General features: G+C 40.5%; 1 long non-coding RNA gene across 2 annotated transcripts in view; it reads left to right on the top strand.

Moving 5' to 3' along the window:
• The window catches only part of LOC148124857 (uncharacterized), a 14,447-nt gene extending 5,805 nt beyond the window's left edge, over positions 1-8,642 (top strand). Inside the window, exons 2-3 of one of the 2 annotated variants that reach the window (XR_015744989.1) lie at positions 1-1,215; positions 8,047-8,642. The exon at positions 1-1,215 is cut by the window's left edge and continues 17 nt beyond it. This is a non-coding gene — a long non-coding RNA (uncharacterized LOC148124857). Of the gene's footprint in view, positions 1,216-1,805; positions 4,129-8,046 lie in introns of those variants that run through there. The other variant, XR_015744990.1, reaches the window with a different exon arrangement.
• Positions 8,643-11,235: the final 2,593 nt, after the last annotated feature.

The raw sequence follows: 11,235 nt of genomic DNA, 5'->3' as shown, positions 1-11,235 counted from the left end.
AAACTATGAAGGGTGAAAAGAGCCATGGAAAAATACATGCTCAGCATCACAAGACAAGCTGGCTGAGAGTTGAAGTCCACAAGTCTTAAAGTTGCCAAGGTTGGAGACCCCTGGATTAGAGGACAAATGAAAGGATACGAGGCCATCAAGAGAGTGAAAGAATTGCAATGGAAATGGGCTGGTCTCATAGCAAGAAGAACTGATGGACCAAGGCAGTCTTAGAATGGATCCCATTGGATCAAAAGAGACCTAAAACAACCACATCAGAGCAAGTATGGCAGACCCAACTGGCAAAAGAAAGCCCAGGACCATCTTCTCTGATGATGATGACATTCGCTTTTATTAATTGAAATAATAGTCCAGGTAAACAAAGAAGATCAACGTTTTTTTCTTATTTATTTTCTTTCATTCACTGCTAACTTCCTTTAATATTAAAAAAAAAATGTGTTGCATGCTTCTAATTTCCAAGAGTTGGTGCCCTCATTGCTCAAAGAAATTGCCTTTTGAACTGCATTTCCCGATCAGCAGAATAGGATAAATCCCTTTTCCAAGTTTTAGCGAACCAACCCTTATGGTATCAAGGACTAAATTGCCAAATAGAATATATAGATATGTATCATTTGCTTGTTTTACTTAGGATACTATAATATAGTGCAAATATGGGAGGAAAATATTTTGGTATGCATTCATGTGCAGTGACCACAGTCCAATAGAACCTTGTCATACAGATGAAGAATGGTTTATTTTGAAGTGCAGCTCTTGGCTCAAAAACTACACACAAAGAAACATGTATTCCGGGAAGATGTACACAAGAACCAGCACTGATTTACTGGCCTAGCTTCCCAGGGTCCGATGACCTCATTTAGAAGATTGATTGATGCTAAAGTTCCCAAGGAAACACAGGAATGTGACTTTGGGGTAATCACTTCCATGTATTGGTCAGTAAAATTTGGACCTAAGACATAGCTGGAAGCACTCCCATTTGCTATCAATTGTCCAGTCTGAATACCATCATTTTCTATTTTCTTACATCCCAAAGCAAAATCAACACATCTCCCACCTTCCCTTAGGTCCTCTGAGTCACAAAGAAGAGACTTCTTCAGAGCATGGAATCTGTTCTTGAAATGTTACCATGATAGAAACTCTCAAGAAGAAACATAATGAGCTTTAAAGAACGGGAGTGTTTTAAATTACACAATCAGCTGCATTTATGAGGTAAGATATTATGACACCGGGGAACTGGCTAAAGTACATTTTCCAGGCAGATTTCCCCCCAAAAGTCTCTGATTCAAGAGCCAGGTGGTTCTGTTTAGGTTAACTCCATATCAACTATATAAGAATCAATAGAGATTCTTGATGGTTGAAGATACGCAATAGAACACAAGAGGCCTAGGGAACTCAATGCTCCGCGGCATTGAGCCTCAACCCCAAGATTTTGTGTTGGGGGATGTCTGCCTTTGAGCTTTCCCATCTTAAAGTGAGCCACTTCAGTCTCTAGTGATGAAAACACCAGGCTAGAAACCAGGAGATTGGGAGCTCTAGTCCTGCCTGAGGCATGACAAACCAATTGCCAGGAGATGGAGAGTTCTAGTTCCTGCCTTACGCACGGAAGGCATGTGGGTTTACCTTGGGCCAGTCCCTTTTTCTCAGCCCAACCCAATTCACAGTGTTGTATTTTGTAGGGAAAATAGGAGGAGGAAGGGGTATTAGATAAGGTTCATCACCTTGACCTGTTTATAAAAATAATAAATGTGGAATATAAATAAATACATTACGGAAGATTCATCCTTCACTCATTCCCCAAGGAAGAAGATGGTCAACCATTGATTGCAGGCCCTTTCTGTCCACATGCATGGAGACTCTTCTTCACCTTGACTTGTTTTCCACATTTCTCCATAGAATACTCCTGGCAGCTCAGCATCGTCTTCAGAACAAACACCAACAGAGATATTTGAAGACCAGTTTTCTGAGAAACTGCTATTGTGCAATCATCTTGAAAGAAACACACAAGCCAGTTCCTCCTCTTTTCCCCCTTTTTTCCCTGGAGAGTATGGTGCTGAATGGACAGCTCATCTTTGCATGCACTTGTTTTATTTATTTTATTTATTTTGATTTGTCAATCACTTACAAGATAATAGATATAAATATATACATAGTTATGAATACATGAAATGGGTACATATAAGAAAAATAAAAGAAACAATAGGACAGGGACGGTAGGCACGTTGGTGCGCTTATGCCCGCCCACTACAGACCTCTTAGGAAAGGGGTGAGGTCAATAGTAGACAGTCTAAGGTTAAAGTTTTTAGAGTTTGGGGAAGAAACCACAGAGTCAGGTAGAGTATTCCAGACATTGACCCCTCTGTTGCTGAAGTCGTAATTCCTGCAATTAAGTTTGGTGCGATTAACCTTGAGTTTGTATCTATTGTTTGCTCTTGTGTTGTTATGGTTGAAGCTGAAGTATTCATTTGCAGGTAGGACATTCCAATGTATGATTTTATATACCAAACTTAGATCAGACTGAAGACGGTGTAATTCAAGGTTTTCTAGGTCTAGAATTTCAAGTCTGGTGGCCTAAGGTATTCTACAACGAGTAGAGATCTCTTCTTGTGATATCTTCGCGTCTCAAAAAGGGCCCAAAACAAGGTTGAACTCCATGCTTCTCAACAAGTGTCTTCAACAGCACTTAAATAATGATGTATTAGGTTTACCAGAAGGTTACAGAACATAGTGTGTGTTTTTCTTTCAGTCCATACCCAGGGGCCAATTTTAGAATGAAAAAAATCATCTTCATCCTGATGAGGGGCTGGTATCATATAGATCAGGGTATCTCAAGCTTGGCAACTTGAAGATGTGTGGAGTTCAGCTCCCAGAATTCCCTCAGCCAGTAACTGTGAGCTACACATTTTCACTATGGTGAGAGATACTAATATAATCAAATTGACTTTCAGTTTTTGTATATAGTAAGTGCAATGAGGTTATTGTATACACAAAGATGGAAGGCTTTCACACCATCCAATGAAGGAAAGGTGCGGGAAGATGATGGAACTTGCTGAGATGGTTAAATGAACTTCCTTGATCAGAGAGAAAAACGATGTTTATTTTTAACTGGAACAGCTTATGGACTTTTTATGCAAAGCAGAAAAAAATGTTTGATGATTAGACAGGATAGATGATAGATAGATAGATAGATAGATAGATAGATAGATAGATAGATAGATAGATAGATAGATAGATAGATAGAATTCTTTATTAGCCAAGTGTGATTGGACACACAAGGAATTTTTCTTGGTACAAATTCTCTCAGTGTCCATAAAAGAAAAGATACATTCATCAAGATTCAGGCATCATCAGGTACAACACTTAATAATAGTCATAGAGTACAATAGCAATCAAATCATACTAGGAAACAGTCAATATAAATCGTAAGGATACAAGCAACAAAGTTACAGTCATACAGTCACAAGTGGGATGGGTGATAAGGAGCGACGAGAAGATTAATAGTAATAGTAGTGCCAACTTTGTAAATAGTTGGGCAGTGTTGAGGGGATTATTTGTTTAGCAGAGTGATGGTGTTTGGGAAAAACTGTCCTTGTGTCTAGTTGTTCTGGTGTGCAGGGTTCTATAGTATCGTTTATAGAAAGAAGAGAGTTTTATTGTAACCATAGAATAAAAGGGAAATTGAAGTTGGTTATCAATACAACATGTATGCATTTTAATTCTGTATCTTAACCTGGAATCGGGTTTCCTGAACATTTTGCCTGCAAAAAAGCTGTTTGTTTTTTTAGTTCATTATCTTTAGAATTTCCTCCCAATATCCATGAAGGAAGGTAGGTGAGCTCTGATTGTTCTCTCTCCCTCTCTCTCCAAGGTGAGAAGTCCTTGGTGCTCTCTAAGCTTGGTTATTTTCTTGCAGATGTTTCATTACCCAAACTAGGTAACATCATCAGTTCAGAGCTGATGATGTTACCTAGTTTGGGTAATAAAACATCTTCAGACAAAAAACAAAAAAACCCAACCAAGCTCAGAGACCATCAAGGACCACACAATCCTCCTCCTCCTCCACATACCGACTCCCTTCTAACACTGATCATGTTCTCTAGTTGGGTCATGAAATTTCTGCAAGAAAACAACCAGATTTGGAGAGCACAGGGACTCCTCACTTCAACCCTGAGCTACAAATATTCTCCTTGATTGGTCCTCTGCAGTGTCTCTGGCTTTTTGGTCTCCTAGGATAACAATGGTCATCTCTTACAATGTCTTCACCTTATGGTGTCCTTAGTTGGCCTTGACATGTAGGTGGGAGATCAAAGAGATTATACAGTAGATTGCTGGAGAGATTATTGCATAACGAAGGACAGACAAACACAAAAACTCAGAGTTGATAGCACAAATACTTAATTTGTCTTTGGAAAAAAATATCACAGGGCTTTCTTTTTCCATTTCATTGAATGAAATTTTCTGACCCTGGATGTTCCTCTTCTGTTACTCTTACAAGTACAAATTGTCTGTGCTAAGATTGGAAGGGGAAAAAAATGTCATAGATATTGATTTCTCAGGAAGAATTTGTGAAGATGATTGCTGCTGAGTTCCATGCCTTCTGAGGAATCATATCAGCTTCTGCCAGACCACCATGAGTAAAAATACTATTGGAGTACGGGAACATCCCCCACTCCAAATTTACAACCTTCCAGTAGAAGTGAATCAAACATTATCTGGATTCAGTGGAAAAGTACTCTGCTGCCCACCTCTCTTATGTTGTTCAGAGTTTGAAGCCTTGCACAATTGGTGTTCATTTCTAAAATTGGCACAGCTCTCCTGGAAAGAAAGAGACATTTGTGGCTGAATTCACACATGCAAATATTTCATTAAAAAAGCAAACTAAAGCAAATTTAGCTCTTGCCTTCTTCATGCAAGTCACGTTATGCCATACAGCTGTGAAACAATGCTTTAGTTAAACAGTATTTGGTACTATGGAAGAAGGAGGAGGATTGGGGGAAGGGAAAGGGAAAGGGAAAGGGAAAGGGAAGAAGGAGAAGAAAAGGGAGGAGAAGGAGAAGGAGAGGGAGAAAAGGAGAAGGGGAAGAATGTTCTAAGTTCTAAGCATAACTTGCCAAATCAGGCTTCTTAAATCCTTCCCAACTCCTTCTACTAACCATTGGCATAGATTTGCACATTAGTAATATATATATACCAAATACAGTCTAGCTGGATATGACCTTGTTGATGACCCTCACTTTGCCAAGGACCTTGGAGTTCTCATATCGAATGATCTAAGTGCCAAAGCTCACTGCAACAGTATTGCCAAAAAGGTTTTAAGAGTTATAAATTTATTTTTACGAAGCTTCTCCTCTGGTAATATTGTTTTGCTAACTAGGGTATTCAAAACCTTTGTTAGACCAATACTTGAATTCAGCTCTGCTGTCTGGAATCCGCACTGTATATCTAACATAAATACAATTGAGCAAGCCCAGAAGAATTTTACCAGAGGAGTACTACATTCCTCTGTTCACAACAGAATACCCTACAGCACCAGACTTGAGATTCTTGGCTTAGGCAACCTTGAACTACGCCAACTAAGATTAGACTTAAGCATAGTACATAAAATCATATGTTACAAATCTTACCAGTTAATGAATATTTCAGCTTTAACAACAACACTAGAGCGCACAACAGATATAAACTAAATGTAAACCACTCCAAACTCGATTGCAGGAAGTATGATTTCAACAACAGAGTGGTCAATGTCTGGAACTCACTACCTGATTCTATTGTCACCTGCTCAAACCCCCACTCCTTTAGCCTCAAACTAACCTCTGTTGACCTCACCCCATTCCTTCTGTAAGGGGTGTGCATAAGCGCACAATCGTGCCTACCGTCCCTGTCCTATTGGCCCCAATTATTAGTCCCTATTTCTTGTACTTAAACTTATGCTTATTCTTGTTTCTGTTATATTGTAAGCTTTTGACAAATAAAATAAATAAATAAAATATATTTTTCTTCTAGGTAATGAAGTAGCATCTTGAGTTTCTGTGTCTTTCTAGTTCTCTCTTCAAGTAGCATCCAGGTGTGTTTGCATCACAGAGGGATGCACAGAGTAGGCTGCTTACCTTCCACTTGGGGTCGTGCAACTGGAAGGAAGAAAGGCTTAGAATGGAAACATCAGAAACTTTCTGAGCCACAACCCAATGGCCTCTCCAGAGGGATACAGGAGGTGACTTTTTTCTAGACTGATCTTCTCTGCCCCCTCTGGTCAAATCTGGCTTGGTTTTTTTTAGCTCCGTCCTTCTTTTGTCAACCTCTCCTTCTATCATCTTCCCAACTGAAGAAGCTTCTTGGATGAGAAGCAAAAATTCTTCAAGGAAAAGGCACCTTTGGGACAACCATGGCCTGGATGACTCTCCATAAAGACATTCCATTCTGTTCTATTTTCACACAGTTTGCCTAGTCTGGGAAAAGAGGGCTGAAGCCCTTTACCATTCCCACCGTTCTCAAATTTATGTTTACTTGGAAAGAATTGAACATTTTTCAACAGTTCCCAATACCTGCTGAGCTTTCTTTTCCACCTGAATGCCTTCAAATAGACATTTGCAAAGGCCTCAAGAAAGGATAACTCCTATGTTTGTCTCCATTCCACTTCTATGGTCACATAATCCCTGGAGTGATTCTCCTTTTGTTTTCTTCCAAATTTGCAAAGTTGTGCAGAACCTGTGATTGTCTGCAGATCAAAACTAATCTGTGCCATGATCCCATTGTGGAAAGGAATGCATTCCAGAGCTCTGGCAGACGGTAATTAACATGTTCTTGGAGAACCACCAATCTTAGCATCTGCCTGATCTTTCTAAGCAGCTGTGATCCAGGAAGATATCCCAAGGGAAGTGCAGTTGGGTTATATCCTCACCACCAGGCAACAGTCAGGCTCGGTTTTATTCTTGACGCACGTTCTGGTGAAATATTTGATTGACATTGTCAAATCAAAGGAAACCTGTTGCTTAATTTTTGTGCAAAAACAAGCAGATCGGACATCCTGCATCATAAACAGTGACAGGACAGCTTCTTCTTCTTCTTTTCTCTCCCTTTCTCCCTCTCTCTCTCTCTTTCTCTATTGGAAGAGAGAAAAGAGAAGAGAAGAGAAGAGAAGAGAAGAGAAGAGAAGAGAAGAGAAGAGAAGAGAAGAGAAGAGAAGAACCGTAGAATGGAGTGGAGTGGAGTAGAGTAGAATAGAGTAGAAGCTTTATGATGGTGTCATTGTGATCCAATTGGTATGCCATCAAAAATGACACACAGTTGTTATGGAAGTCAGTCATTTGACCTTTCATTTTTGGTTTCAGTAGAAAAGGGGAAAAAGCTAGAATGATAACCTAGTCCTTTTACAGAATCTTTTCGCTATCCTTCAATCAAGCAGACCATCAACTGAAGTGTTCCATTTTCCCACCACCAACCCTTTGTTGCCTAACCACGGTGATGAGATAAGATGCTTTTCTGTGGGTTCAGGAAAAGGACTAGGAACAACAACTTAGGTATAGGTCTTTCTTGGGTCATAAGTCCTTGGAAAACATCCCAGTGAAGAACAAGCTTTCTCAACCATGTCGGAAGAAGCAGAAGATGCAGGAAACCTGGAGAAGAGCCGAAGAAGCTTCTTGGAGGAGAAGTGAAATGTCTTCAAAGAAAAACCAGAAAGGCCAGTTGTCTCTTGAAAAAACACCTTTGGGACAACCATGACTGAGGATCTCCATAAAACAAGATGTAGGAAAACTTTCAAACTATGAGCGTTTCCCCTCCTGCCCCTTGTATCCACATACCCATCCCACAAAACGAAAAAAGGGAGGCCTGACTTCCTTCAATGTATATTCATAGATCTCCGTCATGAACATCTGAAATAAAATTGATAAAAAGATGCGGCCGAGCTCTATGAGAAACAGGACCATTATTCCAGAAGGTTGAAGTCTCTTTAGTTACATAACCAGCGTATTTCTTCTGATAGAAAGAAAATAAATAAGGAGAGAAAAGTAAATCTTCGCTTTTTGTTCCCTTTTTTCTTTTCAGAAGTGATTTCTCTCCACCCGTCTGGAGTCCAGGATCTCATTTATCACTCTTTGTCAGATCCTTATGCAATCTCCCTAATGATGCCATCATCTCTTTCTGCCAAATTGCTGGAAAAAAGTTTCTGACCTCAGAAAAGGAGGAGGAGGAGGAGGAGGAGGAGCTTCCTCTGGAGAAGGAAGAGTGAACTTCTTGGATAACTCGAGCCAAGGAACCATTTGACATTGTGCATGACAGCTGGAACAAACCAAAGCATTGTTGGATCGGGTGCAGCAAAACACAGCTCTGTGGCTTTGTTCCACGATGTGGTGTAACGTTACATAACAGTTGTGTAACTGTTCCTTATGCAGAAATGCACACTTGCTTCACAGAAGACCCAAGTTAAGAAACCACCCAGGCACTGTTGGCTTAACCAAGCGTCTGTGGACTTAAACATTGCTTCACAACTGCCTATAAGTACCTGGAAAAATTCTGAATTCAGTTCCAGGTATTTTAATTCGGTGACGTAATAGTGTGCAAAGATGCTGTCCATTAACTTTTCAGTTGGTGGGATTAAATACCAATGATTGTCTCCTTTAGTTGTGCGATATGTTTGTCTCCTCCCCAACACGCACACATTTAGGTTCATTTTCTGGTTTTAGGTATTGTGCTTGTTTCCTTTTGTTAATATTTGTAGGTTGCCCAGAATTAATGCTGTGCTGGATGAAATTCATACATCTAAATTACAGAGAAGCAAACGAATAGTTACGCCAATGCACATCAGGAGCTCACATTAATCATTTCTCCAGCAAGGAAATTACCAGGACCATTTCTTGAAAGAATTTTACACTCAAAATCCCATATCATTCTTAGCTAACATGGCATGGTGTGTTAGACTGTCTGGTCTCCTGGTTGACTGTGCCCAGACAAACTGGTTATTGGGTTATTTCCACCAAGAAGGATAATCCTAGTTGTAACCAAGGTAATTGCCTATAGCAGCCTTACTGGTTCTCCCAAGTTGTGACTCCTGACTTCCCTCCCCAAAGTCCCTATGAATTGTCAGCAGTTGTCCCTACCAGTCACAGCAGGCAGGTTTTCACCCAGTTGGTTAATACTCCATTATTTTACATAAGAAATTAGACCTGAAGCTTAGAAGAATAGTTCTAGTCCAACCTGTTCTCCATGCTACTTCTTTCTGTGTGCCTGATATTCCTGTCTCACAGATAACAGAAAAAGAGAAAATGGAAGACTTCCTCATCTGGAGTAGAGCAAAAAAGGAGATCTAGCATTTCTGTGAGAAGAGGACTTTAAAACGAAGCAGAGTTTGGAAACTGTGGCTCAGTAACATCTAAAAACTTTCTTATGTCTAATAAAGGCACAACAGCTGCAACGGCTAAAGCATAGCCAAAGAAACACTTACAAGCCATCTAATAGCTGGAAGCATCCTTGGAGTGTATAAGAGTAGAAACTGTCTAGATCAGTGGTGGGATTCAAAATTTTTTACTAACGGTTCTGTGGGTGTGGCTCAGTGGGTGTAGATTGGTGGGCGTGGCAGGGGAAGGATATTGAAAAATCTCCATTCCCTCCCCACCCCACTAACCTGCTTTCTAGCTCCATTCTCCCATGCAGGGCAACAAAAGAAGACCCAGCCAATCAGCTGGGACTCAATGGGAGGCAGAGAATAGATGGAGTTGGCGGGGACAGTCAGAGGTGGGATTTGCCAGTTCTCCGAACTACTCAAAATTCCCACTACCAGTTCTCCAGAACTGGTCAGAACCTGCTGAATACCTCCTCTGCACCCCATTAACCTGCTTTCCAGCTCCTTTCTCCTGTGCAGGGCAACAAAAGGAGACCCATCCGATCAGCTGGGACTTGGGAGGCAGAGAATAGATGGTGGCAGGGCCAGTCAGAGGTGGGATTTGCCAGTTCTCCGAATGACTCAAACTTTTTGCTACTGGTACTCCAGAACTGGTCAGAACCGGCTGAATCCCACCTCTGGTCTAGATGTCAGTGGAGCTTCTTAACTTCCATTTTCATCTCAATTTTGTGTCCTATGTCACAATTGTTTCAGATTCTATGAAACATCTGGAAGGTAAGATCTGGAAATTGTTTGAGTTCAAGATTAACTTTCACACTTCAAGGAAATAAAGTAGCTTCCATTCTTTCCTCACTTCACAAGGGAAGGAAGACCAAAGATGAAGAAAGAAATATGTCCTGATCCAAAAACTGCCTTGTGCAGGTGCAGCTTCTTGACACCTTTCTATCAATCCTGTCTTGACTCACTGGACTGATGGTGTCAGCAGAGAACAGATTCGCATGGACCAAAAACATCTACTTTTGGGTCTTAACTCTTGGGGTGTTCTTCTACAGAAGATAATAAAAATGACATCATAATTCACTAGAAACTGAGTTTACATGACGCATCTTCCCTCTCTAGGATTCCAAGGTCTGGCAAATTCATCTGGTCCATGATTCATTCCAGGACACATTTCGTTCTCCCAATCTTAGCATATGGACAGAATGTCCCAATTTGCAATCCATTTAAATATGTTGGGTGCTATCCTCTTCCCTAATTGTTACTGTGAAATACCATTGCAGGCCTTCTTTGCTTAAAAGTTCGCTCCATGCAGGTATGGATACAGGACCCTATATGAAGAATACCATTGGCCTGCCTGGATTATCAGATGTTGGTCAGATATTGGCTAGCAGGAATGTTCCTTATCCCTTTCTGAAAATGTCTATATGGGACATAAACAGATGTCCATGCAATAAAGATTGATAGGTTCTTTGCCCCCTTAAAGATCTGGTGGTGTTCAGAAGTTCAGGAAGATGGTATTCAATCACATTTGGAAAAGTTTCAGTCTTCTATAAGAGAAAAAAGCCTTGACAGTGTTCCTCAATCCATCTTGGTCTCTCGAAGAGCAGGTGCTTCTTTAGCTCTCTTGGTTTTTCTCCATCTTACACTGATACAACTTTTTTTAGGATGATGGTCTTGAGAAATCTCAAGTATATACCACAATATGAGTTATATGAGGCCTTTCCCTTTCTTTCCTCCCTCCCTTCCTATTTCAATTTACTTCCCCTCATTCCTATTCCTTATTTAATTTAACCCTTCCTTCCTTCCTTCCTTCCTTCCTTCCTTCCTTCCTTCCTTCCTTCCTTCCTTCCTTCCTTCCTTCCTTCCTTCCTTCCTTCCACCTCCTTTACAATAAA

The sequence above is a fragment of the Pseudonaja textilis genome, chromosome 11, assembly GCF_049901715.1.
Source record: "Pseudonaja textilis isolate UNSWEBS1 chromosome 11, rPseTex1.2, whole genome shotgun sequence".
In the NCBI taxonomy this organism is placed as follows: domain Eukaryota; kingdom Metazoa; phylum Chordata; class Lepidosauria; order Squamata; family Elapidae; genus Pseudonaja; species Pseudonaja textilis.
Note: the sequence above shows the minus strand (reverse complement) of the source record. Positions and strands in the feature narration are given on the sequence as shown.